The sequence below is a fragment of the Rhinopithecus bieti genome, unplaced genomic scaffold (assembly GCF_001698545.2).
Source record: "Rhinopithecus bieti isolate Rb0 unplaced genomic scaffold, ASM169854v2 scaffold_33903, whole genome shotgun sequence".
In the NCBI taxonomy this organism is placed as follows: domain Eukaryota; kingdom Metazoa; phylum Chordata; class Mammalia; order Primates; family Cercopithecidae; genus Rhinopithecus; species Rhinopithecus bieti.
Genome location: NW_016814625.1, coordinates 1,570,011 through 1,595,022, shown reverse-complemented (window position 1 = coordinate 1,595,022; position 25,012 = coordinate 1,570,011). Strand labels below are relative to the sequence as shown.

The 25,012-nt window shown below is 39.4% G+C and overlaps 1 long non-coding RNA gene across 1 annotated transcript; it reads right to left on the bottom strand.

Moving 5' to 3' along the window:
* Window positions 1-1,110: 1,110 nt before the first annotated feature.
* LOC108514990 (uncharacterized) lies at window positions 1,111-24,394 on the bottom strand. Its single transcript, XR_001881398.1, has 5 exons — window positions 24,265-24,394; window positions 22,462-22,571; window positions 6,227-6,391; window positions 2,501-2,613; window positions 1,111-1,356 (listed from the first exon to the last, which is right to left on the bottom strand). It is a non-coding gene; the product is annotated as an uncharacterized LOC108514990 (long non-coding RNA).
* Window positions 24,395-25,012: the final 618 nt, after the last annotated feature.

Below are 25,012 nucleotides of genomic sequence, written 5' to 3'. Positions count from 1 at the left end.
CGTTTAGAAAGCCTGTTCAAGGACTCTATTAAGCCTAACTATGCAGCTGTTAGTCTTCTGCAGGTTAGTTTGAAGGGCTGTATGAGGCAGGCCTAATTTATAAGGGCTGACCCCATTCATCAGACTGAGTGGTCCAAGGAAGAAGAAAACCAGTGGAGAGCTAGCCAGATGAGAAGATCACAGCATAATGTAACAGAAAACCATAGAATTAGATACAGACAGACGAGTGCCTGACTGAGTTTGTTAAAGGTTTTCATGCCTTTCTCCCCCTCTAGGCTGTCAGATTCTTTGGGCAAGGACTGAGTCATCTCTGCATTCTCAGCACCTGGTGCAATTTAAGCAGAAATATCTTGAAGATTTTTCGTGTCTTCAGGGAGATTAGGAATGGGAATGGAATGGGAACGCTAATGCAGGAAGGATGAGAAGGTGGGGTTCTTTCCCAAATGGCCCCTGGCAATGAGGTAAGTGAGGAGGAAGATGGGAGGGAAAAACTTTCATTTAGCACTAACTGTATGCCAGACACTATATAATATTTTACATATATTACAGGAGGTGATTGTTTCCAAAATTTCTGAGACTTAACTTGTACAAAATCACCAATATTTTTGAAGTCTGGGTATCTTAACTCTAAAGAGCAAAACAATAAGGCTGAGTGTGGTGGCTTATGCCTGTAATCCCAGCACACTGGGAGGCTGAGTGGGAGGGTGGCTTGAGCCCAGTAGTTTGAGACTAGTTCTGGCAACATAGTGAGATTCTGTCTCTACAAAAAATTTTAAAAATCAGCTGGTATGGTGCTGCATGCCTGTAGTCCCAGCTACTCAGGTGGCTGAGGTGGGAGGATCACTTGAGCCCATGAGGGTCGAGGCTCCAGTGATCTGTGATCACATCACTGCACTCCAACCTGGGTGACAAGAGTGAGACCTTGTCTCAATAAATAAATAAATAAATAAATAAGATAGAAAAATAATTTTCCAGGGCAAAAGATGCAGTAACAAATACATTTGAAAAAAGTTGTGTTTTAAAAGACTATTTTATTTTATATAAATACATCTTGAAAATTAGTTGAAGAAGGTAGCATGTATCCATCATTATTTTGCATAGATTAAAAACATCTGGGTGTGTCTGAAAATGGAAAAAACATAGCATGCTATGTAAAACCCTAAATCTTTAGACATGTAAGCATGAATACAAAAATAATACATTCTATTTTGTCTTTCTCCTGATGAAAATTGGAATTTGCCATGCTCACTCATTACCTTAAAATTGGTGAGATAATACTATACAATTTTTATTGTTTGAAAATGCTTGTTGATCTGTGGCAAATTCTCTCATCCTTGGGAGTTGATGTAATCACATCTGTAAAACCAAAGCAGAGGATGATGCATTAGCTCTTTTGAGAAGATTTCTCAATGCCATCTGTTTGCTCTGTCAGAGCCTTTCCTTTCCAAACTTCCTCCTTAGCCTGTGCATCTGGAGTTTCTCTATGAAGTCTATGAGGTCTTCATCTAGCCTAACACCCAGGCTAAGGTGTCACCCTGTGACCCAGCCTGGTGGAGCCATTTTGGCCCATCCATCTGGGTTCCTTCCCCTCTATCCATGAGCTATGGTGATATCACTCTTCAGCCACGTGAAGTCCAGTAGATCACACATTCACACTATTCCCCCTGGAAGCCTCCTCTGTTGAACTCCCCAGTAAGCATTCCCTTAAGCCAAAGCTTGATCCAGAGCAAAGCCTTAACTCTCTTCAATTCTATCAAGAATGAGAGAGGTGAGGAAGCTACAGAAGAAAAGTTCAAAGCTAGCAGATGTTGGTTCATAAGGTTTAAGGAAAGGAGCCATCTCCATAACATAAAAGTGCAAGGTGAAGCAGCAAGTGCTCCTGTAGAAGCTGCAGTGAGTTATCCAGAAGATCTACCTGAGATAATTGATCAAGGTGGCTACATAAAACAACAGATTTTTAATGGAGATGAAACAGTCTTCTATTGGAACAAGACTTTCATAGCTAGAGAAGATAAGTCAATGCCTGGCTTCAAAGCTTCAAAGGACAGGCTGACTCTTGCTAGGGGCTAAAGCAGCTGGTGACCTTAAGTTGAAGCCAATGCTCTTTTTCCATTCCAAACATCCTAAAGCTCTTAAGGTTTATGCTAAACCTACTCTGCCTGTGCTTCATAAATGGGAAAACAAAGCCTGAATGACAGCACATCTGTTTGTAGCATAGTTTACTGAATATTTTAAGCCTATTGTTGAGATCTACTGCTGAGAGAAAAAAAGATTTCATTGTTGTGGTGATCTGGAACCAAACCCACAATATTTTTGAAGTATGCCCATATACTCCTTTTCTTCTATCTAGTTTTGAACCAATTGGTTCAAAATTGAACCAATCAGGCAGCTGTCCAACATATCAGCTTTTTTGCTGGTATAGATTAGGTTGGTGAATGTGATTTGGTGCAGGAAGAATTAACTTCCTATGCTACACCCAGAATCTGACAGACTTACCCACCTGTCATAAGCCCAGTTGGACAACCACCACCCTTCTCATATGGAGCCTCTTATCGCAAAGCTTACAGCACAGAATTAGAACAGAGTGTTTCCTTTCTGTGAGCAGTCGACTCCCTAGAGGAAGGAGAGAGAGAAGACTGAGCTACTTTTGCCTAGTTCCTTTCCTAAAGTCACCAATAAGATCAGCTACTCTTATTGGAGAGGAACCATTGAAGGAGCAGATAAACAGTAGAGCTTCACTCTCACTGACCACCATGGAAGGAAATATCAGAGTAGGGAACACCCATTGTCCTCCTATGGAAACCTAAAAACAGCCACATGGAAAAGTGATGAGAAATGTAAATTGGATTTTGTGGACTCCAGCTGGACACACTTTTGCATTCCTAGTACTGATTTTTTTAAAGTATCAGATTGTCTTGTAACTTGAGGAAAATGTGGTATGTGTTTTTATGTGTATACACACACACATTCCTTCTGACCATGACATTGTAGATGGATGTATACAAAAGCAATTTTAGTCTGTAAAGTAATTTTGTGGAACCTCAAAACTTCCCTCTCAAGCCTGCAGACACCCTGTGTAATTTGGCTTTTCTGATAGAGGCTGCCTGAGAAAAAGCCTTGCTTTTCCCTCTGCTCTGGGGCCTTTGCCTGATACTTATGATTTTGGCTCTCTCCATTGGTTGTGAGCTGATACAGCTTTATATAGTCTGGTCAACAGGCTACATGGGGTTGGGGTGCGGTGGGGGTGTTCTGCAGTGTGACTTTACAAGGTATTTTTTTAGTGCATATCCTCTCAGATCTCATTTAGGAAAAGTGGAAATATTCTGCCCTTTTCAATATGCTCTCATCCTCCCTGCTACAGTAGTCTAGGCCTGGGGAGCTATGAACTGTGTGGATGGGCTGGTTTCCAGACTTAGGTCTTAGCTCTGTTTCCATTACAGTGAAGCTGCTCAACAACTGGATGTCCCTTTGGAACAATAAAAGGGTTATCGCTATTTCCATAGATCCTCAGTTTAGCATGAAAAAAAAAATACTTTAGTTATTCTTGATGTGTACTATAGTTTGGCTGTTTGTCCTCTCCAAATCTCATGTTGAAATTTGATCCTCAATGTTGGAAATGGGGCCTAATGGGAGGAATTTGGGTCGTGGGGTCAGATTACTCAGGAACAGATTAACACCCTCCCTGAGGGTGGAGGTGGAGGTTAGGGTGAGGAGTGAGTTCTCTATTAGTTCCCAAGGTAGCTGGTTGATAAAAAGAGCCTGGCACCTCTCCTCTCTCTCTTGCTTCCTCTCTCGGCATGTGATGTCTGCCCAAACTAGCTCCCCTTTACCTTCTGCCATGAGTGGAAGCAGCCTGAGGCTCTCATCAGATGCCTAATCTTTAACCTTTCCAGACATCAGAATTATGAGCCAAATCATTTCAATTATAAGCCTTTTTTTCTTACCCAGTATCAGGCATTCCTTTATAGCAGTGCAAAATAGACTAAGAAAATGTATTTTTATACATCAATGTCTCCTGGTCCATTATTATTTGTTAAACTTACTAGATGGCAAAAATATCAATTATTTGCTGATTTGGACATGAAATAAGAATTTAGATTCTGTGGAATTTCTCCAGTGGAAGTTGGGTCAAGATCGCAGCCTCCTTTTCAGGCTGAGAAAAAGTTCAGTATTATTGGTATGCAAAAGGCAAAGGAAGCAGGGGCTGAGGCTTACAGTGTGCCAGATGCCACCATAACTGCTTCACTGGCCTCATTACAAAAGTATCTATAATCTTTTCTGGGTCTAATGGGACTATAGTTTCTAAAGCTTTGGGGTTCAATTAAAACCAAAATGGGAATGTACTTTAGATTTCATGGTTAGAGCCTTTCTGATTGATCATATCAGATTGTTACTACCTCCTGAAGATTTTATCATTTTAATTTGTTGAATATGACTGGATTGCATACTGAAATTCAGTAGTAGTCATTTAATTTGTTGAATATGACTGGATTGCATACTGAAATTCAGTAGTTGTTACTGAGTGTTCATGGGCACTCAGTAAGTAGTTGTATTCAACTACTTGAATCAACTACTTGAATCAAGTAGTTGTAATCAACTACTTGAAAGTTGTTGAATACAACTACTTACTGAGTGCCCATGATGAGCCAGGCTCTACGCTGGGCCTTGAGGATTAATATATCCTCAAACAGTTGAATGAAGAGAAAGATATTCTGGCAAATCTTTGCAGTTTAAATAAGCATTATAAAGTGGATTACTAGAAACAGTGGAAGGATAGAAGAGATATGTAAGACTGCCTGGGTGAGACATGAGTAACTTCAGCTGAACTTGAAGAATGAAGGGTATTTTTCAAGAGAATATATAGGAGATAGGCCTTCCAGGCAAAGCAGAAAGGCACTGATGTCTTATATAACATGGCATGTTTGGACAACTTCAAAAAGTTTAGTATCATTGGCATGCAAAGCTAAAGGAAGCCAGGGCTGAGGTTTATAGTGTGCCAGATACCATTCTAACTGCTAAATATTTATTATCTCACTTAATTTCTACAACACTATGAGGGTGGTACTATTTGCCCCATTTTATAAAGGAGCAAACTGAGCCTTAGAGGGTTATATAACTTGTTCAAGGTTAGTAGTAGACGGTAGAAATGAGATTTGACCCTCCTGAAGAAGTGACATTATTAATTGCTATACAAAACTGCTTCCCCAATATTTGTCTTCTTACTCCAGTTCACAGAAAACTTTTCTGGTTTTGCTCTCATCAAGTAGCTGCCAAAGTACTCGTTTTAATCAAGATATTTTATCCGCAAGGTCAGCAAAGATAGTGTGTGGAATGCAGCCATTGAACTATATCATCATTCCTTGGCTGAAAGGAATGTGGATCAGACCCTATTTCTCCAAATACAACAATTGCTGAATGGCAAACTATTTCAAGTTCAAATCAGAAGTTTGAACTTGAAATAATTATTATCAGCTAATCAAATTGCAGCTCCACCAAAATCTGGGCTTCAGCAGACTTTGAGCTGTAGAAGGAGTTTTGGAGAAAGTCATGTATTTGAAATTAAAGGAGTTCATATGTTTATGAAAAGCATTAGAAAACAGATGCCTTTATCAGTTTCACGGCCCTGTTTCTTTTGAGTCTCTTTTCATTCCCCAAGCACCCTAATCTGTGGGTGAAGAGCCAGCCTGGGATAATGGAAATCCCAGTGAACCTGTAGCTTAAGATCTCAAGTTTGGTCATGTAGGACACTGTAGAAACTTGAGCATGAAGGTTTCTCTTTTTAATTCCCTTCCCTGTGTAGACAAGGAATTAAAAGTTCCGTTTTGAGGGCCAAAATTCCAGAGCTTAAACCCTAGCTTTGCCAATCCCCAAATGTGAGGCCTTGGACAAGTACTTCTTGTGCGTTGGTTTTCACATCTGTAAACTAGGGAGAGTTGTAGTACCTACCACATGGGGCTGTTGAGGTGAGTAACTGAGAAAATTCATTGGAGAAGCTTGGAATAGCGTCCAGCACAAAGTAAGAATGCAATAAATGTTAACTTTTATTATTATTGTTTTCTTCTAGTTCTTGACTTCTCTGCCCCATTCAAGGCTAAGTGTTCCCTTAGCCCTACAGAAAGCTAGAAGAAAATCATTCATCTTCCTCTTTAATTTTTTTTTCTACTTAAGGAAGACCAATGTAAACATCTGTGCATTATAGTACAGTGTAGGTATGAAGGAGCCAGACCTGTAGCCCTGGTGCAACACGTTTGGCATTCAGTGTGCTTTGTAGACTGCTGCTCCTCACAATGGGCAAGAATCCATTTAGTTCCAGATCAACAATGGTAGCTTTACTTCCTTTTTGCTCTCTGATGGGAATTGCTATCTTTTTGCCGTAACCAGGCATTATGATCTGTGTATAATGGAAAACAAATATTGATGAACTTTTTATTTATTTCTTTTAATGAGGGGAAGCTTACTATTTTAAGTTGAAAAATTCTACTGGAAATAAATCATTGCTATGGAAACCATGCCCAATCAGCACTGAAGTGTGGTTGCTATATATGTTCTTTGAATGTACATGCTATCAGCATTACATTCTGGTACATATTTGACTTTCAATTCTGTTTTCATAGTGTTAGACTAGAGCCCATCAGCTGACTGCTTCTCTGTTCGGTCTTTCAGGATTCCTTGCTATCTTTGGGATGCTAAATCATGTAGAAACCACAAAAATCCTGTGATTAGTTCTGGCTCCGCTACTTCTGTCTTGGGGCAGGTTTCCAGTCTTTCTGATCCAGTAAAATTATCTATACATTCTTTGAACTATAAAAACAAAAACAATATCTCAGAAGGTTTGGGTGAAGATCAAATAAAGTGATAATATGAGTAAGTACTTAATACATTCTAAAATGCTATATAAAGGTAAGACAGTTTTGCTTCCAGAAAAGCTACACACTGCATAAGTTACACATCTCAAATAATCTTTGGAGTTTCTGTTTTTTTCCTTACAGTTGGGTTATGAGAGGTATGATGATGTAGGAGATAAATGCAGACCTGCTGTGGTAAGAATCCCAGCAACATTACTCACTGTTTATGTATGTAACCTTGGTCAGGTTACTTAACCTTTCTAAGCTTCACTTTCTTTATCTTTAAAATGAAAATAATAAAATTCATATTCAAGATTATTTAGTAGATTAGAAAAAATTATATGTTAAACACAGTGCTTGGCAGATAGATAACCACTTAAAAGATGGTACTTACTGCTGGAAATAATGATGCTGTGCCCAAACTGACAACATCAAACAAATTCCAAACTACTCAGCAATTCAGAACTGTTTTATACCAAAGAGAATACCATTTGTCAACACCTGAAAATTTTTATTTATTCTAGAAGAGCATTCATTTAGAAATAACAACTGCTCATAGATTCTGCATCATTTACTGAGTATCTACTAAGTGCACAGAAAGATGAATAGAATGGCAAAGTTCTTATCCTCCATGGTTCTATAACTTGTGGAAGTATAATAAATTTGCACACAAGTAACTGCAATGCCTGTGGTAACTCACTAATAATATTCATGTATCAAGTAATTTGAATGAATATAATAGAATGATCAAGAATGCAAAATGAATTCTTTCCAGCAGAATTTCTTGCACAAGAGTCTATGAAAACTCAGAATGAGAGAAACAGGTGCCACAACTCCTAGATATGGAGACATGTATTAGTCCATTCTTATACTGCTGATAAAGACATACCCAAGATTGGGTAATTTACAAAAGAAAAGAAGTTTAATGGACTTACAGTTCCACGTGGCTGGGGAGGCCTCACAATCATGGTGGAAAACAAGGAAAACCAAGTCACTTCTTACATGGATGGCAGCAGGCAAAGAAAGAGCTTGTGCAGGGGAACTCCTCTTTATAAAACCATCAGATCTTGTGAGACTTATTCACTGTTATGGGAACAGTACAGGAAAGACTTGCCCCAATGATTCAGTTACCTCCCACCAGGTCCCTCACACAACATATGGGAATTCAAGATGAGATTTGGGTGGGGACACAGACAAACCACATCAAGACAGCAGTGATATATCTGTCCCTGCAAAGCTTTGCGGAGTCTCTGACTGACCATAAGATTGAAAGTCAAATTGGAGGAGAGAGTGCTAATTATTATACAGGATGACTTTGGACCTTACCTCAGCCTGATAATTACCATCAGTACTAGTATAGTCGCCAAAACATTCAATCTGAAGAGAAGTTGAAAATATATGGTCTCTTTGAGCCAAAATTGACCCTCGATGAAGAGAAGAAGTTGGTCTAACCTGAAACAGAACTATCAGTAATTCAATCAAGGAATGCTAAGTCAGAGCCCAGAAAGAGGGAGCATCTCATATTCAGTTGTAGAGATTATTCAGCTTGGCTTATTTGGTAATTTAAATGTAATCATACCTTAGCTGTAATGCACATAAATACCACTTTGGTCATGGATCAAAAGTGATTAATTTTAATAAATTTCTGAAGCAATACAAAAACTACATGTACTCATTTTCATCTTTACACACACATGTTCACACACACACATATGCATACACACACACAAGTGGACCCTGGATTAGGATGCTTTCACAAGTCAGTGAATTATTCTCCTCCCACCAGTAGGGTGAAATGGCTATTTTCTTTTCTTTCTTTCTCTTCCCTCCACATTCTTTCCCTTCTTTTCCCTTTTTTGTTCTTTTCTCCACCCCCAACTCCCTCCCTTCTTTTAAACCTTTTTTTCCTGTCCCTGATTTTAAGGACAATGGGATGCCAGTGGAAGGGCAAATCAGTCATTTAGAACTGGCAAATCTCTCAGACTGTTATGCCATAGCCTTATTTGGAATTTTCAGCACAGAGATAACAATGCGTGCCTCCAGATGGATGGTGGGTCTAAATCTTGCCTCAGACTTCCTTTGTGGGAGGCATTTGAGCGTTTATTGAGCCTTTCTAGAAGGAAATGCCTTGAAGAGTGAGATGATGCAGTAAAGAGTCTATAGTGCACTCCAGAGGGGATATGTGGAGGCATATTTAGAATAGTTCTCTTTTCCATAAAGAAATTGAATGAGAATGAACCTTTTCCCTGAGCAAAGTAAATGCAGAATCATAGAAACTCCATGAGTATCTATTGAGTGAATAAATTGGCCAATGAGGAAAAGAAAAGGGTTTATGAAGGTAAAACACGGAGAATGAGGGAGTAAGATTATCTAAAGAGCCACAATAACCTATATCTGCTTACATTTTCCCCCTCCAGTTATAGCTTCTAGTGTTCCTTTCAGCATGGTCTTCCTGTGCTGCACCTTCTCAGTCAGAACTCTACATTCTCTCTCTCTCTCTCTCTCTCTCTCTCTCTCTCTCGCTCTCTCGCTCTCTCTCTCTCTCTCTCTCACACACACACACACATGCTCCAATGATTCCTACTGACCTGTACCTATAATCACCATTACTGAACCTAGGTAGACCCCATTCCCTATAGATATGTTTAATGCCAGCTCTCCAACATTAGAGACCCAACTGTCAACCATGGCATTCCAACAACATTGGCCACCTTACTTTGGTTTGCCTGTGTGAAAGTCTTTGGGTCCTGATGTTCCCATTCAGACGGTCTTATGTAAAGATCAAGGTCTCATGGGAAAATTGTGGAGACTTATCACAACTCCCATCCACATCTCAGAGACCTTCTGTCTGGAGCTGTTGCACTAACTTGATCTGCTGAACTGAAGGGAAGTGTTGTTCCTTTGTGTGAAGTATCCCAAAAGAATAGGTTTTCAAACTGGAGTGAGTCAAAATACAGAGAATGTAGACGAGGGGTGTCAAAAAGGGAAGTCAGAGCACTTATCAAACACTTCCATTCATGGAGAGCTCTAGCCCCATCTTGGACAGACTTCTTGTCCTTTGGCTTTTCATTTTAGACATACAGCTCTGGGCTGCCTGTCAAGAGCTGAAGGAGCTCAGAGCAACAATGTAATCTGTAATGATGAAATCTTATGTCCAGCCATTCACTTCTGCCCACAGCAGAAATCTTAGCCTCAGGTATAACACTCAAAAACAGCTGTGCTCTTTTCAGGTTTATACTAGACATTTTCTTGGTTCATTATTGTCTATATGTTGAATAAAATGAAAGGAAAATGTTCACTTAAATTATTTCTTTGGGATCACATTATAAAATGACATCCTTTTAATACTTTAGGGCCAAATAAACAAAGCGACGCCAACACCAACAAAAACCAAACAACAAAAAAGAAAGTACAAGCTTTATGCTCAGTAGTGGTCATTTGAGTCAGGAGGTCATAGATCTGCAGCAAACTGGATGAAAAGATAAGAAGCAGAATGGAGAAGAATGTAACTAATTGGTGTGGTGTGACTTCTCCATATGATGGATGCTAGAGTTTCGAGAGCTGATGAGACCCTATTTCTAGCCTAGGGTATAAAAAGCAGTGAGCCAGTGGACTGTAAACTGATTCCATTAACTACCAGACCTCAGACACCAAGGAACTTCATCCACTCTTTCATGTGTATCCTTAATACTGGCAGTGTGCTGGTCTGTGAAAGAGTGCTTTCTCTGAGTCTTAGCTGTCTTTCTTGTCCAGTCTTCTAATCCCACTCCAACCTTTATGGACTGGTCTAGCTGAGAACAAGACAGATCTGGGTTTAAATTCTGGCTCTGCCAGTTGATGATCTATGATCGTGGGCAAATTATTTCACCTTCTAATCTTAGGTTTCTCATCTGTAAAGCAGTACTTATTTCAAATAGTGTTTTCCTGAGCATTCAATGATATAACACAAATGAACTTTCTGGGACACTTAAACAAGTAGATACTCAATAATTTAATTCTCTTCCCACCTCTTTCACAGGGAACCAGAATGAACTTTCTGGGACACTGAAACAAGTAGATACTCAATAACTTAATTCTCTTCCCACCTCTTTCACAGGGAACCAGGTAAAATGTCCCTGAGCCTCATCTATGGTAATAATACCTTTATTATTGATTCTAAGATATGCTTTTGGCATTTTAACATCTTGCCATTAGCAGCATCTTACTGTCTTGGATAGTCACAGGGCAGTTGTGACATGGCTGTTATTGCTTGCATAGGTGTGAACTTATTGTTATTCCTGAAGGCATGACTGGACCTATAGCTTCTGACCATTTAAGAAGAATTTGAGGAAGAGATGTACATCCTGGTTTTGAGTGTACAATTTTCCACAACTTCTGATAAGACAAAAACAATGTCCTAGCATCAAAACTTGCAAAATATGCATAAGCAGTATGAAAGAAAATATCAGAGACAATAGTGGAGCCCTTCTTTTTTTTCAAGGAAAATGGATATCTTTAATATTTAGCATTCCATCTGTGAACATGGCATGCATTTTATTTATTAAATGTATCTCCCACTTATAAGTGAGAACATGTGGTGTTTGGTTTTCTGTCCTTGTGTTAGTTTGCCGAGAATGATGGTTTCCAGCATCATCCATGTCTCTGCTAAGGACACGAACTCAACCTTTTTCATGGCTGCATAGTATTCCATGGTGTGTATATGTCATATTTTCTTTAAAGAACAGAAAAATCACCAATGCACTTGATGGCCCAGAGGACAATATCAAGTGCAAGAACCTGGGCATCTTTGGACAACTCAACAGAAAAGTAATTCAGAAGAGTCAGACTCTGAAAGTGAAGAGGTTTTCAGAAAACCTTCACTAATTTAATTTGCTATATTTTCCCTTTAGTATACACACAAAATGATATGTAATGAAAAGCTGTGTCTATATAAGTTTAAAAGAGCTCTTTTGAGATAAACACAACAAAAGCTAAGTGATAAGAGAATATTGTATCAAAATTTAATTGGGAATATTTTTCTATCTTAATGGTATATAAAAGAATGATTCAGCTTATGACTACTGGTATCTCAGAGTCAACAAACTATGGTAAAAGTGTATTGTGGTATTTTTATAAGAAATAAATGAGACTGTATATGTGAGAACAGCTGGCATGCAATAGTCATCCAACACATATTAATTGAATCTCATTCTAAATTGGTAGTCATAGACTCTTAGATTTAGAAGTGACCTCAAAATGATTTTCCTGGAAAGATCTCTACAATGGAAACTAGAAAACATTGATGAAAGAAATTGAAGAGGACACAAAGAAATAGAAAGATATTCCATGTCTATGAACTGAAAGAATCAGTATTAAAATGTCCATACTACCAAAAGCAATCTACAGATTCAAAGGAATCCCTATCAAAATACCAATGACATTCTTAACAGAAATAGAGAAAACAATCCTGAAATTTATATGGAACCACAAAACACCCAGAAGAGCCCAAGCTTTCCTGAGTAAAAATAGCATAACTAGAGGAATCACATTACTTGACTTCAAATTATACTACAGAGCTATAGTAACCAAAATAACATGGTACTGGCATAAAAACAGACACATAGACCAATGAAACAGAACAGAGAACCCAGAAACAAATTCACACACCTACAGTGACCTCGTTTTCAACAAAGGGTCCAAGAACATACACTGAGGAAAGGACAGTCTCTTCAATAAATGAGTTGGGAAAACTGGATATCCATACACAAAGGAATGAAACTAGGCCCCTACCTCTCTCCATATAAAAAATCAAATAAAAATGGATTAAAGACTTAAATCTAAGACCTGAGACTATGGAACTACTGAAAAAATTAAGGAAACTCTCTGAGACACTGGACTGGGCAAACATTTCTTGAGCAATATCCCACAAGCACAGAAAACCAAGGCAAACATGGACACACACACACACACACACACACACACACACACACACACAAAAGCTTCTGCACAGCAAAGGACACAATCAATGAAGTGAAGAGCCAACCCATGGAAGGGGAGAAGATATTTGCAAACTACCCATATGACAAGGGATTAATAACCACAATATATAAGGAACTCAAACAACTCTATAGGAAAAAATCTAACAATCTGATTTTAAAATGCGCCAAAGTTCTTAACAGACATTTCTCAAAAGAAGACATACGAATGGAAAGCAGATATATGAAAAGGTGCTCAACATCATTATCAGAGAAATACAAATCAAAACTACAATGAGATATCATCTCAACTCAGTTAAAATGGCTTTTATCCAAAAGACAAGCAATAATAAATGCTGGTGAGGATTTGGAGAAATTGGTGGGAATGTAAATAGTACAACCAGTATGGAGAACAGTTTGAAGGTTCCTCAAAAAACTGAAAATAGAGCTATGATACGATCCAGCAATCCCACTGATAGGTATACACCCAGAAGAAAGGAAATCTATATATCAAATAGATATGTGCACTCTCCTGTTTACTGCAGCACTATTCACAATAGCCGAGATTTGGAAGCAACCTATGTGTCCCGCAACAGATGAATGGATAAAGAAAACATGGTACTTATAAACAATGGAGTACTATTCAGCTGTAAAAATGAATGAGATCTTGTCATGTGTAACAACATGGATGGAATTGGCGGTCGTTATGTTAAGTAAAATAAGCCAAGCACAGAAAGACAAATTTGCACGCTCTCACTTATTTGTGGGAGCTAAAAATTTAAAAATTGAACTCATGGAAACAGAGAATAGAATGATGGTTATCAGGGGCTGTGAAGAGTAGTGGAGGGGTGAGGGGAAGGGGAAGTGGGAATGGGTAATGGATACAAAAATATAGTTAGAAAGAATGAATAAGACCTAGTATTTGATAGCACAACATAGCGACTATCATCAGTAACAGTTTAATTTTACATTTTAAAGTAACTAAAAGAATATTGCCAGGTGCAGTGGCTCACACCTGTAATCCTAGCACTTTGGGAGACCAAGGGAGGAGGATTGCTTGAACTCAGGAGTTTGAGAGCAGTCTGGGCAACATAGTGAGACCCCCATCTCTATTTAAAGTAACTAAAAGAGTATCATTGGATTGTTTGTATTCACAAATGATATATGCTTGAGGTGATGACCATTTACCCTGACATGATTATTATGCATTGTGTGCCTGTATCAAAATATGTCTTGTACCCCACAGATACATGCACCTGCAATGTAAAAGTAAAGATAATTTTTTTTAAAGATGATTTTCCTGGAGTGCTTATATTCTGTGAGTTACACTGGTGCTAACCATGTCTCTAGGCCACTTTGAGAATTTCTCAGACACAGGTATTACATAATACCAAATACCTGGCCACATTTGCTTGGAGCAGAGCCTGGAGCAGCACCTGAACCAAAAGTCAGTCATGTCTGTGCTGGTGCTGACCTGGTGCTAGAGCTCAGCCCAACAGACATGCTCTACTGGATGGCAACTGTTCCCAAAAGCAGGGAAGCAGAGCCTAAGAAACAAAGTAGCAGAGGAATAAGAAAAGCAGGAAGAAAAAGCAGAAGAGATGGAGGAAACCTGAAAAACCCCAATTCGCTGAAATCTAGCCTGTAGATGGATTTAGTTTGATGCCTTCTTCAATTTCCCATTATTCGTGAGCTGTTTACAAGAAAATAAAGATACCTTTTAGCTGGGTATCTATAATTCTCATTTCTTGTCAACTGATTCAATGATCTTTTTTCTGAAAGCATCTTTATAAGGTCTATAGAGATTGAGTTTACAAGTAATTATAATGCCTAGGACAAGTTAATAAAATAAATACTCAGAACACTCCCATGTCTGCAATTCACAGCAAGCACAAAGATCACAATTCGTTTTCCAGCAAATTGTCTTAGGCAGCAACTCTCTTGCTTACGAATTTTGAGAAATGTTAATTTTCCTTAATGCATGGCATATTTCCTATAATTAAAAGCTTGTAGATTTTGTTCTCAGTTAAGTTTCCAAAAGCACAATCTGTATTATGTTGCTATACATTTAACATATGCAATATATTTATAATTAAGTCTATGTATAATTTTTATTTCTAACTCTACATGTTTAATATAATTATATATAATATATACACATCTGAATATAAGGGAGAAGGGAGCTACCCCCACTGAATGATGTCAGCATCAGGCACTGAGCTAGGTATTTTATACTGAATATTTAATTCTTCATCAATGTTGTGAAAAATAGGTGTACCTTTTACAATAACTTTGATTGGTTCCTTAATTTCTGGAAAATTGTTTTCCAGATCTTTTAGATGCCATTTCTAAGGTACAGAATGTTTGTTGTCAGATCCTTAAAGTTGGTAGCATTCAATGTAGCTGTCTTCCACCAGCCAGGAGGTAAGTAAACTGAAGCCAGTGGAGATGTCTTTGAGTTATTATAAGAATTTGCTTGGCTGGGCACAGTGGCTCACGCCTGTAATTCCAGCACTTCAGGAAGCCAAGGTGGGCGGATCACGAAGTCAGGAGATTGAGACCATCCTAGTTAACACGGTGAAACCCCGTCTCTATTAAAAATACAAAAAAATTAGCCGGGCGTGGTGGTGGGCGCCTGTAGTCCCAGCTACTTGGGAGGTTGAGGCTGGGGAACGCCATGAACCCGGGAGGCTCAGCTTCCAGTGAGCTGGGATTGTGCCACTGCACTCCAGCCTGGGAGACAGACGGTCTCAAAAAAAAATTTTTGTTTAATTTTGAGCAAGACTAAATTGGAACCAATTACGTGGAGAAGGAAGGTGCAGTAAATCATCATAAATTCCCACCATCACTCAATTACCTATTTCCCTTGTAATTGGATGCTTTCAAGTGTGTGTTTGTTAAGGCTTTAAACTGGCCTGCTTTTCCTAACCAATTTAAATGTTTTTAAAATAGGAACACAAGATAAGAAAATATATCCAATGCTTTGTTCATTGAAAATTCTTTAAACTTTCAAGTTTTATTTTCCTTACTACATTTTCAAATTTCATGGCCTAATCGTGCATTCATTCCTTTGGAAGTTTGCCTCTCTCATCAATCATTTGAAACACTAGCCTTTATAGCTGGTTAGCTATTAACTTGCTATAAGTAATAATCACTTACATTTATAAAGCACAATGTTTTATAGTTTGCAAAATACTTTTATATGCTTTGCATGATTTAATTCTTGCTTCATTCCTGTGAGGTAGAAAGAGCAAGTACCTAATCCCCGTTTCACAAATAATAAATAAGGAAATTAAGCCTTATTCATTTTGAAATAAAGAAAATGGTGAAGACTTGAAGGTTTGTCTAGTTTGATTCCCACCCCACCCTCCTTCTTAGCATTATCCTTGAACATTGACCTGTAATGTCCTTATTAACTGCTTAGTGTATTGTGCTAAGTATTACTGGGGTAGGAGGTGGTAAAGAAGATATTCCAGCATACATAAAAGTATAATACATATTCCTTGCCTTCAGGAAACTTTAGTCAAGTTGGGAATATGTAATCACAGAGGAAAATAGCTATTAATTCAAAGCAGACTTTGATATGGTACATGAAGACTTAGAGCAATAAATAAGGCCTGTGAGCATACAGAGGAATGGAGAGTTATCAGTCAGAGTCCTGGCAGGAAGCAGATGGCAGATTCAAATTGGGTAATTTGAGGAGAGTTTAATTGTTTAAAAAAGTTATTTACAATGGTGGGTGTTGAGTGGAAGAAAACCAGAGAGAGAGAGTTCAGTATTTGGGGAGTGAGGGAGCCAGTCAATGCTGCTCAGCTTCTGGGTGGAGGGGAGGAGAGGACGGAGAGCAGACCTGGAGGGATAAACAGAACACACTAGCCCTGAAAGAATCAACATAAGCTGAAATGTTGGGGGAAGGCCGTGAGGCGGTAAGAATGGACCTTAGCTTTGAAAGAGTAGAAGTGGTATGTATGGGTGTAGAAGAGAGATGCAGGCACTGCATTCAGAGTGAACACAGGACACGAGGGTTCAGATTGGGAAATATGCTCATTCTGGGGTGACAAAGGGCAAAAAGGGGGATGTAAAATTACAAAATAACTAGGGACCAAATTGCAGAAGCCTTGAATACCAAGCTAAGGAGTTTGTACCTGATCCTGAGAACAGCAGCCAGCAAACATTTTAAAATCAGTAATGAAGCTGGTATCTTAGGAAAATTAATCTATATTAATACAAGAACTGGTTTAGGGGAAAGAAGTGGAAGTGGCAGAATGTTCAGCTTAGACACAATATCCCAGCATGAGGTAAAGAAGGGCAGTGAGAAGAAAAAGGGGAAGAAACAGACGTGAGACATAATGAAGGAAGACTCAGTCCTCTTGAATGCTAGGCTGAACAACTCATGCTGGGATGTGCTTCCCTCCCAAACGGTAATCCTGATCAAAATGCACTATAAATAAACTAGGACAAATACTCCTTAGGTTAGACACCCATGGACACAGGGCTGGCTGGAGTGTGAAAACAGCTTGGCCTGGACCCAGAAGATGTGGTTTGAATCACTACTTTGCCACATACAAGCTGGATGTTCTTAAGCAGATTGCCTGGTCCCTCAGCCTCCACTTACATCCTCAAAATGAGACACTAATACCTACCGCACAGGATGGTTGTGATAACTCAGTCAGCAAGATTTGTGGACTGCAAGGGACCACATGGGGGTGGGGGTGGTAGTTAACATTATGTCTGACCCCTCCGGACACCTTGTCTCTCTGGGCAGGGCAAGTGGAAAGAAAGCAGGCTCTTGCCAAGACATTAACTACAGCCCCTATTTCTCTTCCTTGCCAAAGCTGCTGTGTGATCAGGTTTGATTGATTACTATAAGCGTCAGCCTTCCAATTATTCCTCCCCTGCAAGTTATGGCTATACCTTTTATTTGACAAGATTGTATTTATTTATTTTAAAAACCTTGGTGTATTTTCATTCTCCCAGCCCATGACCCCCCAATTTTTTTCTGTTCTGTTTTCCTGAGCTTGCCACTAATGAGCTGAAGATAATTCCCCCAACCTCCGCCGCCCCACCAAGTGCTTGGTACTTTTTGGCCTGAGTATTTAGCAACATGCTGAAATGCAGATTAAAGCAGTCAGCTCATTGAAATAAAATGGATGTGAAATTTGGTTGTTTTTACATTTTTGAGGTTTCTATGCAGAGGACTCTATGGATGCCCTAATGAAAGTACTGCTTTGATTTTCAGGCAATTTTACATATAATGTTTTCTTCTCTTTAGAGTGTCTGCAGATCTGATAATAGCTGTAAAATAACATGGCCACACTGAGATACAGAGGCTAAGTAACTGATTGGCTAGTCTTACTCACCAGTTAAGCTTAAAGTCATGAAGTGCAAGTTCATGCTTTCACAAGTTACAAATGACCTCCTGCCATGGAACTCTGTGGTTGGCGTTGAATAATTGAAATCATTACTTTAATTTCTGTAAGGCCAGGAATCCCCTTTAGTTGATCCCAAAAACTTGGCAATAATTTGGGTGACAGAGTGGTGCAGAAAATAGTAGTTTGTAGTAGAAAATTTGAGTCTCATTGCCCCAATTTTTAAAATTCCTCAATGTTTATAAGTTGATGTAAAACTTCTCATTCAACATCAACTTATAAAAATTAACAAAGCCCAGGCTGGGCGTGGTGGCTCATGCCTGTAATCCCAGCACTTTGGAAAGCCGAAGCGGGTGGATCATGAGGTCAGGATATCGAGACCATCCTGGTTAACATGGTGAAACCCCGTCTCTAATAAAAAAAAAAAAAAAATTAGCTGGGTATGGTGGTGGGTGCCTGTATGTAGTCCCAGCTACTTGGGAGGCTGAGGCAGGATAATGGCACGAACCCAGGAGGTGGAGCTTGCAGTGAGCCGAGACTGCCTGGGTGACTCTGTCTCAAAAAAAAAAAAAAAAAAAAAAATTAACAAAGCCCTTGTGAAACACATTGCACTGTGCTAGATGCTTGAGGAGAAAGGCACAGACTTTTAAGATATGGTTCTTCTTCTCTAAGTACTTACTGGGGACATAATACCCAGGTAATGATGATTAATGATCTTATTCTCTGCTTCGCCTCAGTCACTTACTCCATAGTTATACCCCAGACCTGGTCATTTCATGCATCCACTCTTAGACCCACTGATCTCATCTTTCCATGCCATTCCTCGATACTCCAACTTCAAAAATTCTTCAGCCTCACTAGGATCTATGCTCCATCCATTCACCATCTCTCACTCCCATAAAATCTTCAGTTCCTTCTAGACTCAGCTTATATTCTATGGTCCATTATTAAAAACTGCTCACTCATTCACCCTCCAGTACCTCTTCCTTCCTTTCATTCATCATGTATGCTTGGTAAAACCCTGGTTAAATCCAGTTTCCATCCTCTTCTACACCCTGCATCCCCGAAGCTGATTGTGGCTGGAGAAAATCCCCACAATCACACTGACAAATCTCAATTTAAACTCGTGACTAATAACCACAGTGGGCCCATACAGCTGCTGGCAATCTTTCTGCATTGTCCTGATCAATCCATTCAATCCTCTACTTTCCTACAACCACTGTACATGTTCTTGTCTCTCTTCAACTCTCCAGCACCTCCTCCAACTTTTTACCTTTTCCTAATTCACTGGGTTGTGGTAGTGGTGGTGGGGATGTGGGTAGGGTTGGTAGAGATAGAAGCTCTCAGACGAGACCTTCCCTATTCTCCCAACTCCCACTTCTCCCAATTGACTATCTGTCCATCCATGTCCTGCCTTCTTTCCTGATGTTATGAATGATCTGGCTGGGTTTCTATCTGAAGCCAAACTTTAACACTGTACACTTGACCCCATCCTTTTTTGCCTATTCACGAACTTATTGCCAGCAATTATCTCTTCTCTTTCCTGCTCAAGAATATTTCTTTTTCTATTGAGTCACTGCCAGCAGCATAGAAACATGCTGAATTACCACCCATCTCACAGAGAAAACCTTCCTTGACCCAACTTTCCCCTGTAGCTACTGCTCCCTTTGTGGCAAATCTCCTTGAACAAGACTTTTAAGCCCACTACTTCCAATTCCTTTCCTCATAATCTTTCATTCTCAAAATTGCTCCCTGAAAACTGATTTTATCAATATCTCCAGTGACCTCCACATGATCAAATCCAATGGCCAATTCTCAGTCTTTATCTTATTCAATTTATTGGCAGCATTTTACACCATCGCTTACTTCTTCCTTCAAATGTGTTCTCTGCTTGGCTTCTGAGGCATCACCCTCATTTCTCCTCACTGGTTGCTCCATCTCAGTACCTTTTCCTTGTCCTCCTTATCTTCCCAAGCCTGCCCACTGGAGTGCCCCAGGAATCACTCTTTCACTGATTTCTCCAGGATCATAGCTTTAAATTTTATTTATATATTTCATCCTCAAATTCATATTTCAAGCCTAGATTTCGCCCCTTGAAGACCAGACTCATATCCAGCTGCCTACTGAGTCTCCACTTGGCTATCTAACAGACATCTCAAAGTCAACGGATGCCAAAATGAACAGAAGATTCTTCCCCTACTCAAAAACTTCTCCTACTACTATCTTCTGAATCTTCTCAGTTGTTCAGACAAAAATGCTTGGAGTCATCCTTGACACCTTTCTTTCTCCTTGCACCACATCAGATAATTTTTGAAATTCCTTCTTCAAAATATGTCCAAACTCTGACTACTTTCCAATACCTCCATTACTACTGTCTCTTCCAAGCTGCCATTATCTCTCACTTCGTATTGCAAAATCCCTTAACTTTGTTTTCCTTCTCTCTTTATTCCTCTGAAGTCTATTTTCAACACAGCAGATGGAGTGAACGTTTTTTTTAAAAAAAAAAAAAAAAAAGCTAAGTGAAATAATGTGACTTTTTTCCTCAAAACCCTCCCATGGCTTCCTGAGTTTCTCAGGTTAAAAATCAAAATCCTCTACATCACCTACTAGATCCTACCTTTCTGTCTTCATCTCCCACCACTCCCTTTCTGGCTCACTCTGCTCAGCCACACTGGTGTCCTTCCTAGAATATGTCAGGCTTGCCTCAGGTCCTTTGCATGGGTTAGATCTTTTACCCTGAGATTTTATCACACAGGTTCCCCATGGCTCATTCCTTCTACTCCAGCGTCCCCTCAGCGAGGCCTTTCTTGACCTTGACCTTGACACAAAATCGTATCCCTCCCACTCTGGCGCTCCCTTTTCTTCTTGCCTTATTTTATTTTTCTTCATAGTACTTATCATTATTTGATTTACTACATCTAGTTATTTGTTTATTACCCTCTATCCTCACTATACTGTAAGCTCAGTGAGAAGGGATATTTTGTTCACGGCTGTATTTCCAGAACCTTGTACAGTGCCTGGTACAGAGTAGGTACTCAGGAAATATTTGGTGAATGAATGAATGAATGAATGAGTGAATGAATTCAAAAAAATGAACACCTATGGCCTTTACTGCTATTTCAAGAAGATAGAGTATCATAGGCTTCGAGTACAGGTAGAGTATCAGAGAAGGCTTTGATGAGCTGGTAAGTCTTAGGAAAAAGCATTCATGTGAGGGAGCATGTTAAAAAGCTGAAGAAAAAGAAACTCCAACAGCATTTATTGAGCACTTGTTACATGACAAATACTTTGCATTCATTATCTCATATTATCCTCGTAATGACTATAACAGAGAGGTATATTATTTCCATGTGAGAAATGAGGAAACTATGTTTTAGAGATTTTTTAAAAGTAGCTTTCCCATAAAACCTATAGTTAGCAAGTTGCAAGCCATTCTTGTAATTGAGTTTTAGCTGACTCCAGGCCCGTTTTCTTTCTCTTTTTATATCTTGTCATCATCATCATCGTCATCATTCCTAATATTATTTAAGTCTCTGTACTTTCCACCTGGCATGCTCCTTCCCATGCTACATGAATGGTGACTTTTGTTAGTGCTCAACTCAGTGATACATAAATAATATAAATGATAATGTAAATAATAACAAAATGTATTCTCAAATTTTTCTCGTCAGTCTCATGAAGGTTAAGTCTCCTTGAACTTACTTAAATTGGTGGCAGCGTGAGCTTTCAGCATCATCGCCAGCATTACCAAGCCATTTCCCTAGTGCTTCCCTCAGCATGAAACATCTGTCTACTTATTTCTTTGCTGAGCCTGAGTGGAATATTCCATCTCTGAAAAATAAACTTTGTGTTTAAATTGTAATCTTTATTCCTATCTGGCAAATTGGATATATATCCTCAGCAATTGGAAGGAAGTGATGTATCTGCTGCCATCAGCTACAAAGCATTGGATGCCCACTGTGCTATTTATTAGATTTACATGAATTCCAGGTGAATCTGATCCAGTGGCTACAAAAAGTGAGTATTAAATTAATTGTTATTCTATTCTTCCAGAATGCCTGATATGGAAAAAGCAATTGAATCTGAACACGGTCGGAAATTTAAAATTAAGTTTTGTTCACCACTGAAATTCATGAGACTGCCAGAAAGGAAAAATTTTTGTTGTTGTTGTTTTTTTACAAAATCCATTGCTTTTGAGAATAAAGTAAAAACATTTATTAGTCAGCTTTCCTGGGGGCAACAAACAACCTTAAAATTTCAGTTACTTACAACAAAGGTTTACTTTTTACTCACGTTACATGTTAGCTATAGGTCATTGTGGGGTCAACTGTAGGGCTGCTCCATGGATCACATTCATTCCAGGACTCAGCTGGAGGAGCAGCTACTCTATAGAGTAAGCCATTCTGGTGGCAAAGGGAAAAAAGTGAGAGAGCTGTTGTCAACAGAGAGTGGCCTGAAGGCATCTGTTCACAGGTCACATGACCGAGTCTCGTATCAGTGGGGCAGAAATGTGTACTCCTCCCATGATGGGCACTAAAAGTCCAATGGCAATGACTAGAGATGTGTAATTCTTTTACAGGAAGGAAAAGTGAAGCGCTGAGAAGCATAATAAAAATCTACACCACACTCCTTATCCTAGCATAAAACACAGCTGGCCTCGTCTCCCACCATTCTTTATCTTGTCTGTGCTGTGGCCACATCGAATGGTCTCCTTTCTCCCTAAACACATGATCCCACGCTTTCATGTCTGTTTCCTAAGATGGAAGTGCAATTCCCTCATTTTCTGCCAACCAGAGTGGCTCTCTGCCTGCAAGGTCCAGCTTACATTCCACCTACCATATAAAGCCTTTCTCAACTCTTCAGTTGAAATTAAGCGCTCCTCCTTTGGAGAAAATGGGGCAGACTGGCTATACATCCAGCTCTAATTCAATATTGCTTGGTAAGTCTGGTAACATTCTTGGTAAGTTCTTTATTGGTAAGTCTGGATAAAAAGCTACTGAAGGTTGGGAGGCCAAGGCGGGTGGATCACTTGAGGTCAGGAGTTCAAACAGCCTGTGAACGTGGTGAAACCCCTTATCTACTAAAAATACAAAACAATTAGCCAGGTGGTGGTTGTGGCGGGGGCCTGTAATCCAAGCTATTCCAGAGGCTGAGACAGGAGAACTGCTTAAACCCAGGAGGTAGAGGTTGCAGCAAGCTGAGATTGTGCCACTGCACTCCAGCCTGGGCGACAGAACAAGACTCCATCTCAACAACAACAAAAAAAGCTACGGAAGGGCAGAGGCTAGGGATTCTTTTTCCTGGGGCCCCTCTCCAGCCTCCTTGCCTCCTTGGGGTCAGAGTCTTGACCATAATACATGTTTAATAAACTCATTTGAATTACTAAAAACGTACATATTCACCATCAGGCTTACCCTTAGTGTGAAATTATAAGTCTTTTCTATAGCAGGCATATGTAGCATACCATGTGGAGAAATCTGTTAGCACTCTTCTTCAGTCACAACAGTCGTGAAGACTGTCCTCTTGATTCTGCAATACAGACCCTACCAGTTGTGTGTGTGTGTCTGTGTGTAAGATTCCTACCTTCCCACCAATAAAGCATTTTGGATACCATGTTTTCACAGGAACATTGCTTCCCTTGCCAGTGATAGCTGCTTTAAGAAGTGCTGTTTCTTTTCCTTCATTTTCCCTGCAGCATCATCTCTCATTTGGCATTCTGTGTGAAGCTCTTATTTATGGCCACACAACAGGAGGGTAACAGAGAGAGTGGGCCACAGGAGCAGAGCTGTGATGCAGTGGAAAGATAGGGAACCTTACAGTCAGCAAATCTGGCTTAGATTTTTGTCTCTCCTCCTTACTAGCTTTGTGGTCTTCAGTGAGCCACTTGGCCCTACTATCCCTTTAATTTTATTTGTTTATAGAAGAAAAGAGACAAAAAAAAAAATAAGAAAGCATACAAGAATGTTGTATGATAGTGAATAGAGTTGAGCACATTGCAAGAGCTCAATATCATCATGACATGCTTTATGCTTAAAAAAGCAGTGCTGGGAAATTTCTTGCTCCATAGTAAATCATTGATGCACTTAGTATCATTACCTAAATGATCTTGATGTGTTGCCAGTATGGAGTGGGCCACTTGATTCCCAATCTGCTTCCTCAGTCTCATCCCATCCGGTTACCCCTGGGCCTTAATTAATCCATAAGTCAAATGGATGTTTCCAACTTAATAATCTCCATCCTGTCTCAGATGGGACAAAAGAAAGATCAAAGATCATGGTAGTGAAAACCAAGGATAATAACCCTACCTTTTTAGTTCCTAGCAATGCCAGACTTCACTGAGAAGTTGGGAAGGAAATTGTAGGCTCGTGATCCTCTGGGTCAGTCCCCTTCACTTGGTGTCAAACAATGAGAGGCCATAGATCAGAGAATCAAGCTATCACTTTCAAGAATGCTCTTTTCTTTTTTGTACTCAATAAATATATTGGATTTTATCAAAGAAGCCTGAAAGGTCCTTTGAATAGACATCATATGCAAAATTTTGTTCTTCTCTTCAGATGGGCAGAAGATCATGAGTTTTGTCAGATTTCAGAAGAGCATAGAGAAATATATTTTCAACAACTCTCTGTTGTCGAAACAACAATTGTATTCATCAGGGTTCTCCAGAGAAACAGAACCAACAGAATATGCGTGTGTATGTGTGTGTGTGTGTGTGTAATCTGTTGTAAGGAACTGGCTCACATTACGTACTGTGGAGAGTTGGCAAATCCAACATCTGACTGGCTAAGCCAGTAGGCTGGAGACTCGGGAGAGCTGCAGTTCAAGTTCAAAGGCAGTCTGCTGGTAG